Source organism: Lactuca virosa, chromosome 8 (assembly GCF_052849685.1).
Source record: "Lactuca virosa cultivar CGN04683 chromosome 8, Lactuca_virosa_CGN04683_v6, whole genome shotgun sequence".
Taxonomy (NCBI): domain Eukaryota; kingdom Viridiplantae; phylum Streptophyta; class Magnoliopsida; order Asterales; family Asteraceae; genus Lactuca; species Lactuca virosa.
The window spans coordinates 359,786,966-359,799,469 of record NC_136433.1 but is presented as its reverse complement, the minus strand read 5'-3'; positions in this window follow the sequence as shown (position 1 = coordinate 359,799,469).

The following is a 12,504-nucleotide window of genomic DNA, read 5'->3' as shown; positions in this document are numbered from 1 at the left end:
ACTCTAGCCTATATAAAGGACCCTAAGTCTCACACTCTAGCCTATATAAAGGACCCTAAGTCAACCTTACACCCCTTTTCACACTCCTTCAAAGCTAGAACATTTTCTCTCAAGAGTTCTTCAAGTTTTCCTCTCCACTCGGCAATACAAGTAAGTAAACATCCTTAGATCCTTACTACAACACAATCGAAAGCCTTTTCCTCGAGTTTGATCCATGAAATCATCATTCTAGATGATCTTCAAGTGTATACGGCCGCACACAGATCATGTGTGACCGCACACACATCTTTTGGCCCTAAAATGGACTTAAACGCTCATCTAAGCCTAGCATCGGCCAAAACACCTTCTTAGGATTATCACAAAGCCTTGGAAAATCGATTTGGGCACATTTGTATGGGAGTGTACGACCGCACACAGGCCTGGTCGCACACAGGCCTGTCCGCACACCCTGGCCGTACACCTGGACGCACACACAGAAAAGTCGAGTTTGGTGGCCTTACACTCAAATCTAAAGCCCTACACTCATTTAGGGACTTCAAGAGGTGTTTGTAACACTTAATTCTAAGTGTTTTCATGTCCCTAAGGCGTGTCCATGTGTCTATTAGTGGTTATATACCCTAAGTGTATTCATATATATGTTATTACATGTAAAATAGGACTCGTTTGTGCTCAAGACTCCAATTGACACCCGACGATCCTATATCGATCTTTCATGCGAGTTACTCACTGCAGGTGAGTTCATACCCCTAATCAACCTTTGAAATGATTTTAAATGCTTTTATGGGGAGGGGATACAAGTTGAAATATTCTAGCTATTATATTAATCACATGTGATTAGTGACTAGAATAAACAAAAAGATTTACTATTACTTTTAAGTTGCTATCAAAGTTATGGGTTTCAAGCGTTTCAAAACCTTTTATTAAACTCTTTTAGATGCTAAAACTGTTTCCAAACTCTTTTAAACTTACATTATTTTCAAACTCATATCTACACCAATATATTTATATAAGTAGGATTTGAAGGACTTAGGACTGATAGCTCACCTTACTTCCTGTTCCTTGTTTGGTTGTGGACTTAGGGTATCCTGTTATTTGTCCGAATGTCATTGAAATCTTAGTTATATATCGTATATATATGTTTGGATATAAAAGCTTTCACTTCAGTCCAGTACCTTTGTGTAATAGGGGCATACAAACAACATTACTATTTAACTATAATAGGTATAGTTAAGGGTTCACTATTCACTACTACTATTACATTGACACATATAAGAGCCAGTATAGTTATGAGTCAAAACACACTATACACTATACAAGAGAACATACTATACACTATAAAAGGTAATATACTATATACTAGTGCAGAGAAAACATCACTACACTACGACGTACTATACAAACTTTTGAATACAATAATCAGATTATGACATACTACTTCTCGGTACGACACTTCATTGTGGTATCACTTTGTAACCAGAGTCTCCTGGAGGGAGAGCGGGCATTGTGTGTATAGATCTATACGGGACAGACACTCCCACACCCCGACTGCTAGCTACAGTCCCAGTCGACAAGGCCAAGGGGTGACAGAATGTTACCTCACTACATATGACACCGGAGGGTCATCAGTTATTCAGCCGTCGATCAGCATGGTTACATACGAGTTCACATTCAATCCTTTAATTAACTAACTAAGAATTAAAGGCAAACAGACTCCCCGAGGTGTATCGTACATTTAATACTACCTGGAGTATGCATTTTTCATCACATTTAGCCGGCAGTGATACTGCTGGGGTAGAACATTATTTTCCCCTATTACATCTACTTTGTATTCATCTCGCATCGGTGAGGTCCTAAACTATATTTTTCATAATAATTGTTTTATTGGGGAAAACTCTTATATTTACAAAGGAACAAACATACAAACAGTCGGGTCTTGGTAGAAGACTACATTTCACTAGAAAATATAGGATTTTCTAGGAAGTACAACCATTTACAAACATTTACAAACAGCTACTAATATTTACACTACGTTATTATAAACATTTTTATACAAGCAATGACACTAAATACTTATGAACTCACCAGCGTTATGCTGATAAACTCTTTCAAAATAACTTGTATTCTTAGGTCATCGGTAGTCAGGTACGATGAAGCTTTTGAGAAGATGGAGCACATACAAGACTCATCTTTTATTTTGATCATTCATTTTGGTTTCTTACATACTATGTAGAACACGCTTGTATTAAAATTATTCTATTAATGCAATGGATGTTGTTTCTTGTTTACTATTATGCTTTGTTGTGATACTGTACATGACGTCCTCCACCCCAGAACGTTTCCGCCGTTCCGGTTTTGGGGTGTGACAGTAAGTATCTCATCCATCTTCTTGTTGTCCATTAGAAACACTTGAATTCCACCATGTTACAAACTCTTATTTGCATGAATCTTCAAGAGTTCACGGCCTTGAACCCTTCATAGGGTCGTGAACCCTTATTAGATGCAAGTTTGGCCGTGAACCCTTCATAAGATCAGGCTTGGGCCATGAACACATCATGTGTTCTTTGGCCGTGAACCATTCTAAGGTCGTAAACACTCCTTGAGAGTGTTTCCTAGTTCATAAGATTGTTTCCCTTACATGTTAGTTGTTATATACACTAATTGTATGCATATATGTGTCATTATATGCTTAATTGGATCCGTTTGTGCTCAAGACTTCACTTGGCATACTTAGCATCCTATATCGATCTTTCATTCAAATCACTCACTACAGGTGAGTTCATACCCCTACAATTACACTTTTAGATGCTTTTTAAATGCTTTTAGGGGGGGGGATACAAGTAGAACACAATGAAATTGTGTTAATCATTTACATGTGAAAACAACATCCAAAAAGGATTTGTTATACTCAAAACTTGTTAAAACTCTTTTAAAGCTTTTATAAACTTCTTTTATATCAAATCTTATTCATCTATCTACTTATGTGTAAGTATGCTTTAACAGACTTAGGACAATTGCTAGATACCTTGACTCCTGTTCCTTGTTTGGTTGTGGGCTTTGGGTAGGATCAGTAGTCCGAATGTCGGTTAAATCATAGTTATACTTATTAATATATATATATATATATATATATATATATATATATATATATATATATATATATATATATATATGAATATTAAACTCATTTTTAAGGTACATACTTAACTTAGTTACTTATGGTTAGTAATTAAATATTTTCTACAAATCAGTAACAGTCAAACAATCATACTAGTAAACTATAATAGGTATAGTTTAGAGGATTACTACTTACTACTTCTAGAACAGTGAAGCTTACATGAGTCAGTTCTTATAGGATTCAGTTCATACATGAGTAAGTTCAAACATACTATAACTAGAACGAGAAGGAACATACTATAACTAGAACGAGAAAGAACATACTATAACTAGAACCGAAGGAACATACAATAACTAGAACAGAAAGGAACATACATACTATAACTAGAACAGGAAGGAACATACATACTAATACAAGAACAAGATAACATTAATGTGACCCACTACTTCATGGCATAGCAATATACTGTTGTGTCACGTTTTGTAACCAGAGTCTTCTAGAGGGAGAGCATGAGTTTGTGTATAGATCTATAGAGATTGACCATCCTACACCTTGATGGTAGATACAGTGGGACCTGTAGGTCTACGGGTGACAAATGTCATACCATTTCGATGTCTTTAGAACGTCGTGTTTTATACTAGTCAATCAAGCATGGTTATAACCTCATCACATTTTACCTTAATTTAACTTATTGGTTTTAAGGTAGTTAGTACGTCTGTAGTTACTTTATACAATACTACTATACACTTTCATTTTCCCATTACATTCGTATAGTGATATTCTCACATAAAAGGTAATGCAAACTATTTTCTAGTAAAGATAGTCATAAAATTGGGAAAACATACATTTTTACAAAAGAACAAACATACAAAACAGTCGGGTCTAGGTAGAAGACTACTTTCTATTTTTGTAGAAAATATAGGATTTTCTAGGAAGTATACAAACAATTACATCAAAACACTTACAAACATTTTCATCAAACTAATGAAATCATTTGAAAATAAAATACTTATGAACGCACCAGCTTAAATGATGATCTACTCTTTCAAAATAACTTGTATTCTCAGGTCACCAGTAGACAGGTACACTGGACGAGGTTTTGAGAAGACGGAGCATGTTCAAGACTCGTATTTTATTTTGATTACATATTTTGGTGTCTTTCAAACTTTACACATAACACACTTGTATTAAATTATATTATTAATGTTATGGATGATGTTGTTGCTTGTTTTACTATTGTGCATTGTTATGATACTGTACATGACGTCCTCCACCCTCGAACGTTTCCGCCGTTCCGGTTTGGGGGTGTGAAACTCTTCGGCGTATGGATGTTTCTGGGAAACTCTCTTTCATGGTTCATCATTTTATTTTTATCTTCATTCCTTCCTTTACTTTTCCTATCAGAGGTATCACTTGACTGATCCGTATGAACTAAAATGAACTAAAACTCTCTTCTAGTTCTCCTTTTATTGACATCTCTTCTTCAGAGCCATATATAGTTTGAAGTCTTCAAACTCCTCCAACTTCTTGTAACATCCCCCTCTGGCACGTATCACAATATTTTCCGCTTTGCGCCACTCGGAACGAGGACATCCTAGGGCATCACCCATCCCGATACTACTCCCGCCCGAGTACGCTTAATTGCAGAGTTCTTATGGGATCTGTTGCGCTTACGAATTTAAAACGTATTTTGACAAGGAAGGTATCCACACCCCTTATAAGGAAATGTTTCGTTCTCCTTCCAAGCCGATGTGGTATCGGGTGCAACCCACCTTTACCCCTATTATAGGGTTCGACGTCCCTGTCGAACACATCGACTCGTGCCCTAGCTCGGACGATGTGACAACTGGAAAATTTTAGAGCAAGCAAGCTCTAAATTCTAACTGTGTACAAGTAAATTCACAACGTACTTGATGAAATAGAACTTTGAAAACCAAGAGAGCATGTTTATATAAGTTAACATGTATATACACTTTGGATGCCATGTTGTAATGAACTTTTGAAAGTCAAATAAAGTCGACATGCCATCAAGGAATCAAAGGAGTCAACACAAGTCAAAATGATAAGTCTAAAAGCATGAAATTGTAAATTACTTTAGGGATTTCGGTTTTAGGTATCTAGGAAAACACTTTTGGACCGAAATCACTTCCTTTAAAGCACACCATGACCGAAAACACCCTTTATAGAAGCACAACAAGACCGAAAACACCTAGTTGAGGCCCATTAAGGCCGAAATCTCTTTTTAGATGAAACTAGGACCGAAATCTCCTTGGTGTTTGCTACCAAGACCAAAATCTATTTTGATTTTGGTTTAGTTTTCGTCGAAATCTCATGCTTTAATTATATATTTTGGTGCCACTTGATCTGTAGATTGTGTTGAGAGAAAAACTTGAGTAACACACTTGAACAAACGTTAGAACAAGTAATAAGGCGGAATGAAGTTTAACTTAGTGGATCATAAAGCTCAACAATAATAATAAGTTAGAGTTAGATAGTTAGATAATTAGGAGTGGAAATATAAGGAAATATAAATGACAACAAGTATTATATCAAGAAGACACTATAAGTTGATTCTTAGCAAGGATTGCAGACAATCCTGGTTAGTAAATGAGATCAAACTTAGTGATTAAGTCTAGCTGACTTGCTCCGAAGAGATAACGATCTTAATATTAGAATCTGAATATCTTTGAGAAGAGAGAGTAAATAGAATACGATATTCAAGATAGAGATAATTGAGAGATGTGTTTCATTCAGAATAAGAGAACTCTATTTATAGAGTCTCGAAGATTACAAAGTTAAATCTGTCTAAAGTGGCCATGCAAGGTACACTGGACAAAGGAATGTAAAGACATAACACATATAAAACTAAGGCTAAGCTTGATAACTTCAACTGCGGATGCAATTCTTGATTGCGGTGTGGAGCTTGACTGCAGATCTAGTTGAGAGCTTCGGATCTCTTCAAGTTTAAGAGGGCGACTTTTATGTTTCAACAATTTCCCCCTAAGTAACCTCTTCAACTTTCCTTTCATTTGTCGAGCTTTAGAAACTTGATTAGAATCCACCAGAACTTCCTGACTTCCTTAAGCCATGCACTTCTCCTTGATATTTCAAACTTTACTTCAGCAGTTGTCACACCCCGCTAAAGCGGAAACACAGGGCGTGGCAGTACAAAGGGTTTCATCGCAAAAGTTAAAAGACAACACCAACCATAGTATTAAAAATCATTACAAATTCACAATGGGTTTGAACAACTTTTAAAAGAAATTACATTGTAAATTGAAATACAACACATGCGAATGCTCATAAAAGTGAAGTGTCCCTAAGTGCCACTTACTCGATGATTCCTGAAAAAGCATGTAAAACGAGCGTCAACTATAAAAATAGTTGGTGAGTACTCACAGATAAACAAAATAATACTGGTTCCATGAATTGAAATCAAAGTTTTGATAAAAGTTTCCAATAATAAAAGTATATTGTTAAGATGAGTAAATAAGTTTGTAAAAACAAAGTTCTTTGTCATCATGAGAGATAAGGTATGTTGCCCAAATAAGATGCAACATTCATATTCTCATGGAAGATAAAGTTCGTTACTCAAACGAGTAAACAAGTTTCATTGCTAAAATAAGCAATCAATTTCGTTGCTACAAGGAGCAAACAATTTCATTGCTAAAACATGTATATAAGTTTTAAGTAATAACAGTTCGTTGTTGTAATGAGAAACAAAGTTCATTGCTATAATTAATAAACAAGTTTATTGCTATAATAAGTAACGAGTTTGTATGTGTATGAGCAAACAATGAGTCTCAACCAAACCTATGACTGAAGCCCTATCAAGATCTATGCTTATCGTTCCATAGATGAATATGGTATCATGCACTCCAGCAATAGGGCGAGTGAGGAGTTGTCAATTCCTAATAGCGCTATCCATAATGACCATTGGCTCATAGAGTTAATGGTCAGAGATAAGGGAAGGGCCTTAGTACGATAAGTTCTCATGTTCCGTGTTGCATAGACATACATAGAGAGACATAGCAATAAAGTAGCAATCATGTTTGATACAAATCAGTTTAAATACAACATTCAAATAATAGTTTTTCGGGACATGCTTTTCCACCCCAAAACATAAAAACTGAAAATAGGGGAGTGCGTGAATACACACAATACATTTAGATGATGCAAATGGTGCCTTGAACTACGTTCCACGTGTACCACTACCGATTCCTACAATAATGGTATTCGCTAGTGAGTCTCTAATCGAAATCTAACACTAGTATACTTACTACTACAATAGAATTATGCCAATAATGTGTCAAAATTTAATATTGATAAGTTACAAACATTTTTCTGTGGAAATTAAGTTTCAAAGAATCAATTGTTATATAACAATTTAAGTGGAAAATTTCCATTATTGAAATGTTAATATTTAACATTTTAGAGGTGTTCCAATGATTAAATATTCAAAACTAAATCAATTTAGTTCTAAAAGTTCCCAAACTTTGCATTTCAGTTTTAATTGAAGTCAAAGACCTCAAGATAAATTTTCTTGAATTTTTGATTTGTCTAACTATTTTTCACCATTTTAGTTTCTTGAATAACCATAAAATCATGAAAAATACTAAACAATTAATAAAAATTACCAAACTTCAGATTTTGGTTCTAAATATGTTAAAAGACTTCTAGATAAATTTTCATGGATTATGGATATGCATAACCATTTTTCATGTATTTAATTCTCTAAATATATAAAAATTCATGAAAAATAGAAATCGGTTAAGAAAATGCCCCAAACTTTTTATAGTAATGTCATTATACGTACTTAACCTGGGAAAAATATAAAAATAGATTTCCAGACAATTTAACCCAATTTTATGATTTTTGAGCATTTGTTCTAATAAAAATTGAAATAAATAGAAAATAGTTTCCAAAATTGTCCAAAATTTTTGTAATGCTGTTATTAGTCATTATTAAGCTAGGAAAAATATAAAAATGAATTTCTAAACTGTTTATCCCAATTTTATGATTTTTGTGTATGTATTCTAATAAAAATTGGGTTTAAGTGTATTTAATCTTGGGAAAATAGAAGAAAAATAGTATACAGAAGAGAAAAATCATCAAAATTTTTATGTGGCATCCTAATGTACTAAAAGGTGTTCTGGTAAATTTTCATAATGTTTGGATGAGTAAAACTATTTTTCCTGTTTTTAGTCCATTATAAATACAAAAATCGGAGAAAAATAGGAATACACTATGAAAAATTCTGAAAATATTTTTCTAAGTGTTCCACAGAGAGTATAAGCTGCGAAAATTATTAGATACCATTTTTATATTCCCTAATGTGGTTTTATGATTTATTAGAGCTAAACAAAAAGAAAATTCAAAACCATATTAAACAGTAACAAAAATGGATGAAACTTAATGGCACAAAAAGAAAATTCAAAACCATATTAAACAGTAACAAAAATGGATGAAACTTAATGGGAGATGTTTATTAACTTAAAGGATCATCCAAGAATTTTTCCATAATTTATTTACTAGCTTAAGTATTTTATATGATTTAACACTTTATTTTCTTATTATTTTCATATAAAAATAAAGAAAATATATATTGAGCTGAAAATTTCCAGAATGCATCTTCATACAATTTGATAACAATGACAATTTGTGTTCTTATTTTTGATGTTGAACACCATGCCTAAAGGCTCAATAAATTATAGAGAAAACTTGATTCTTGTGATTTATGTAAAGATTAGTGATGTTACTTTGACAATTTTTGCAACATGTTACAAAGACTTTTGAATCAAGATCTTTTTGTACCTATTAATACATGATATTAAGAGTTCAAAATAATTTTTGAATGATTTTTAGTGATGAATAAGTCCTTTGAACATGTAACACAAAACAAATGTTCATAAGAAAAGTGCTGTTTGAGCAACAGTTTTGTAAAAATTGGTAAAAATCGAAATTTGGAATGTTTCAGTGAGGTTAGATGGGTTTGAAAGCTAACTCAAAATATTATATTTCAGAAAAAGAATCACGAATTTTGGCTAAGAAATGAGTGAGATATGACAGTTTAAAGTCAGGTAAAGAAATCTGGCAGATTGCATGCATGATGATTGGTTAGAAAAGTGGGTTTTCATCATTTCCTTGAGTAAACCTTTTGAAGTATTTTAAATATATCATGATAACCTCATATTTTGGTCATGTTTCCAAAGATCAAAAGATTAAAACTTATCAAAATGTATACATGCATTTATGAAGAAAATTTTGTTTCTCAAAAACTCTTAACTTGAGTTTGATGTTTTAATCCTTAAAATCGATTTTTGCACTAAGATCATGAACATGCAACCTTGTTTATCATACATGCATGGTGTTAAAACACATCCATCATGTTCTAAAAACCATTTTAACAAAAAGAAAACAAGTTTGAAGAAGATGAAGAAGGAGAAAGTGTAAGAAAAGAGCAAAACTTGAAGGAAAAGTGAAGTAGAAATCGATTTTACCTTCAAGAATACCACAAGATGATGAAGATTTCGAGTTTGAGGAGTGTTCTTGGGTTTGTTTTCTGGAATATTTCTTGGTTCTTTAGAGGGAGGAAGAGAGAATGGAGTGGTGTTTGGAGAGAAAAAGTAGAGAGACGGTAGAGAGAGTTTTCTAGAGACAGAAAGAAGAGAGATGTGTGTGTTGGAGAATGAGAGTGTGAGAGAGAGATATGGGGAGAGAGGGATCCGAATTTAGGGGAGGAGAGGCTCCCTCTCTCTTGTTTCTTTTATAAAAATTCAAATCTTTTATAAAAATATCCAACTTTTTATAAAATGTGCACCTTAACCTAGTTTTTATGCATAAAACTCTTGATTTTTGGTTTATAAATTAAGGGTAAATGTTAATGAGTTAAATTTCATTTTCCTTGAATGCATTTTCATAATTTTAATTGTTATAAGATCATATTATAAGGTTCATGATTATTTTTATAGAATTTTTAAGGTCAAAGTTTATAAATGTGAGTTTTTAGGGCATTTAGGGTTTTTGAGAGTTTGTAAATCTTTGGATATCAAAATTACTTGAATTTTGAGACTTCAAACTATTTTAGAGTTTCATAACTCTTATTCAAATTAGAAATATTGTTTGTAATTTATTTTTAGCGGTTTATTGGGATTCTATGTAGTGATTCCGAGATTCAAACGAAATTGAGGAATCAAGTATACTAGTCCTACTCTTCAACTTTGACTTAAGTTTCTATGAGACTTTGACCTAATTTCTACTTCTAGGTCAAGTGCATAAATGTGTGTATATGATTCATGAAAAGGTGTTTGAGTCAAAGAGTGACCCAAATATGGATAGTCACTACAGTTAAGTAGTAGTAGAATTCACATATCAATGTGAAAACTAAGTACACTATCATCCGATCCTACTTGTTTCCAAGTTTCTAGTAGGTTATAACTTAGCTTCTAGTTACTAAGTCTATTATGTGTCGTGCCTATATGTGCAACTAAGTTTATTCAAATCTAGAACCGACTTAAATTTTGACGGTTGTCACATTCTCCCCCGGTTGAAAGAATTTTGCCCCGAAATTCAATTCGTGGCGTATTCTATTAGAACGTAGTCGAATACAATTATATAGCTGGAGGGGTGGTGACTTGCAGTGTTCTTTGATTATTCCGAGTTTATTTCCTCAAAGGAAGAACCCAATTCTTTAGCTATAGTCAAATTAATGTTTCCTTAATTTGAGTCCTACAATTTAGATTGCGAGAAATTAGGATCATGGAAATCATGATCCAAACATGGCGACCTAGTCGAAAAAGATCATCTAGTTAGATATTATCTGAATTAAGAGAGCTATAAGTTTTGCTGAAGCACTAACTGCACTGAGCGTTAAATCCGCATTGATCCTTAAGTCGCGTTCTAAATTAGCACTAAGTGTAAATTCGCCATCTAATAAAGAAGGGATTAAGAACAATTTATTCACTTCCGGGTTGGCTACTAAATATGGAAAATATATATAATCTGAAATAAGAAGGGGTAGCACGAATGAAAAAGAAGCGATCGAGGGTAAATTCCTAAAGATACGCACTACGGGTAAGCAACGAAGTTTTGGTACCTCTCGAATGTAAAGGCTATTTAACTGTCGTCTATAAAATAAGTTACGAAACGATCGAGGATTTCCGAAGCAATATTTACTACCACAGTTACTCTTACAATAATAAAACCTTATTCGAAAAATAAATATATTTAGAGAGTCATTTTTGCAAATGGAGGCGATGAAAGTTTATGAGAAATTAAATCACATTGTGTAGATAGCATTTTAAGTGCTTAGAAGTGATAAAAATCTCACTGTTATCAAAATGTGTGTTTAGAAATGATAATTAATCTCACTATTATGAAAATGTGTAATAATTCCAAGATAGTGAAGATACATGTGTGGCGATCCAACAAAGTAGTAAAATAATATAGAGATTAATTAAGGTTAAAGGTTTAAGTCGTCATTAAAGGAATTTGTATAGAAATATTTGTATTAAACTTTTGAGAAATTGTCCAATTGTCTAAGTCAGGACAAATTCAAGTTTACGAGGAGTCAGAATACTTATGAAAACAAGTTTGAGAGTTTAGGAACTCACTGAAAACTGCAAAGTAAAATACTATTTTAAGAAAGGTGTAAAAATGTTAATCTTTGAAAATAGTGCATTCATAGTTTAGTGTTTCTACAAAAACAATCATTTAGAGAATAGATAATCGTAAAATTCAAAACTTTTGATGTATTTAAAGAAAAGAAGAAACATAAGGAAATATATCCTTCACATATATGTTCCGGATATAGAAAAATTATAAGCATAAGAGTATTCATCTTGTGTATTAATTATAAGGAAAAATACAATGAAACTTACATTTTAAATCAAATTTCCGAATTTGGAATGAAAGAGCAAATGCAAATAAGGATTACTTGTTTACTGTAGATTTCAAAATAAAAACAAGATGTATATGATAAAAGGCGTAATTGAATATATTAAAGTTGACTAAATCAAAAGTATGCATGACGACTATATACGTATTAATCGCTCAAAACGAAAGGGTAGACTTCTAGTCTTTATGTATACGAACATGATACTAGGAGAAGCAAAATAGACAGAAAATAAATTTGACAATGTATTATGTTACTATTATGGGCGTGCGAGATCTAAAATCAAAAAGAGAGCGAGAAATCAAGTTCGGGGGAAAGAAAAAGGAAAGTAGCGACGGCAATGATTGTTATTGTTAAAAATATAAGAACAATACATATAGGTAGATTTAAAATCAGGTTGAGATATATTTCAAACTTAAATATTTGATGTATGTTGATGATTAAATAGACATGTGGGAGTTTTAAAGTGTTTCCTGAATATTTATGAGTTATCTAT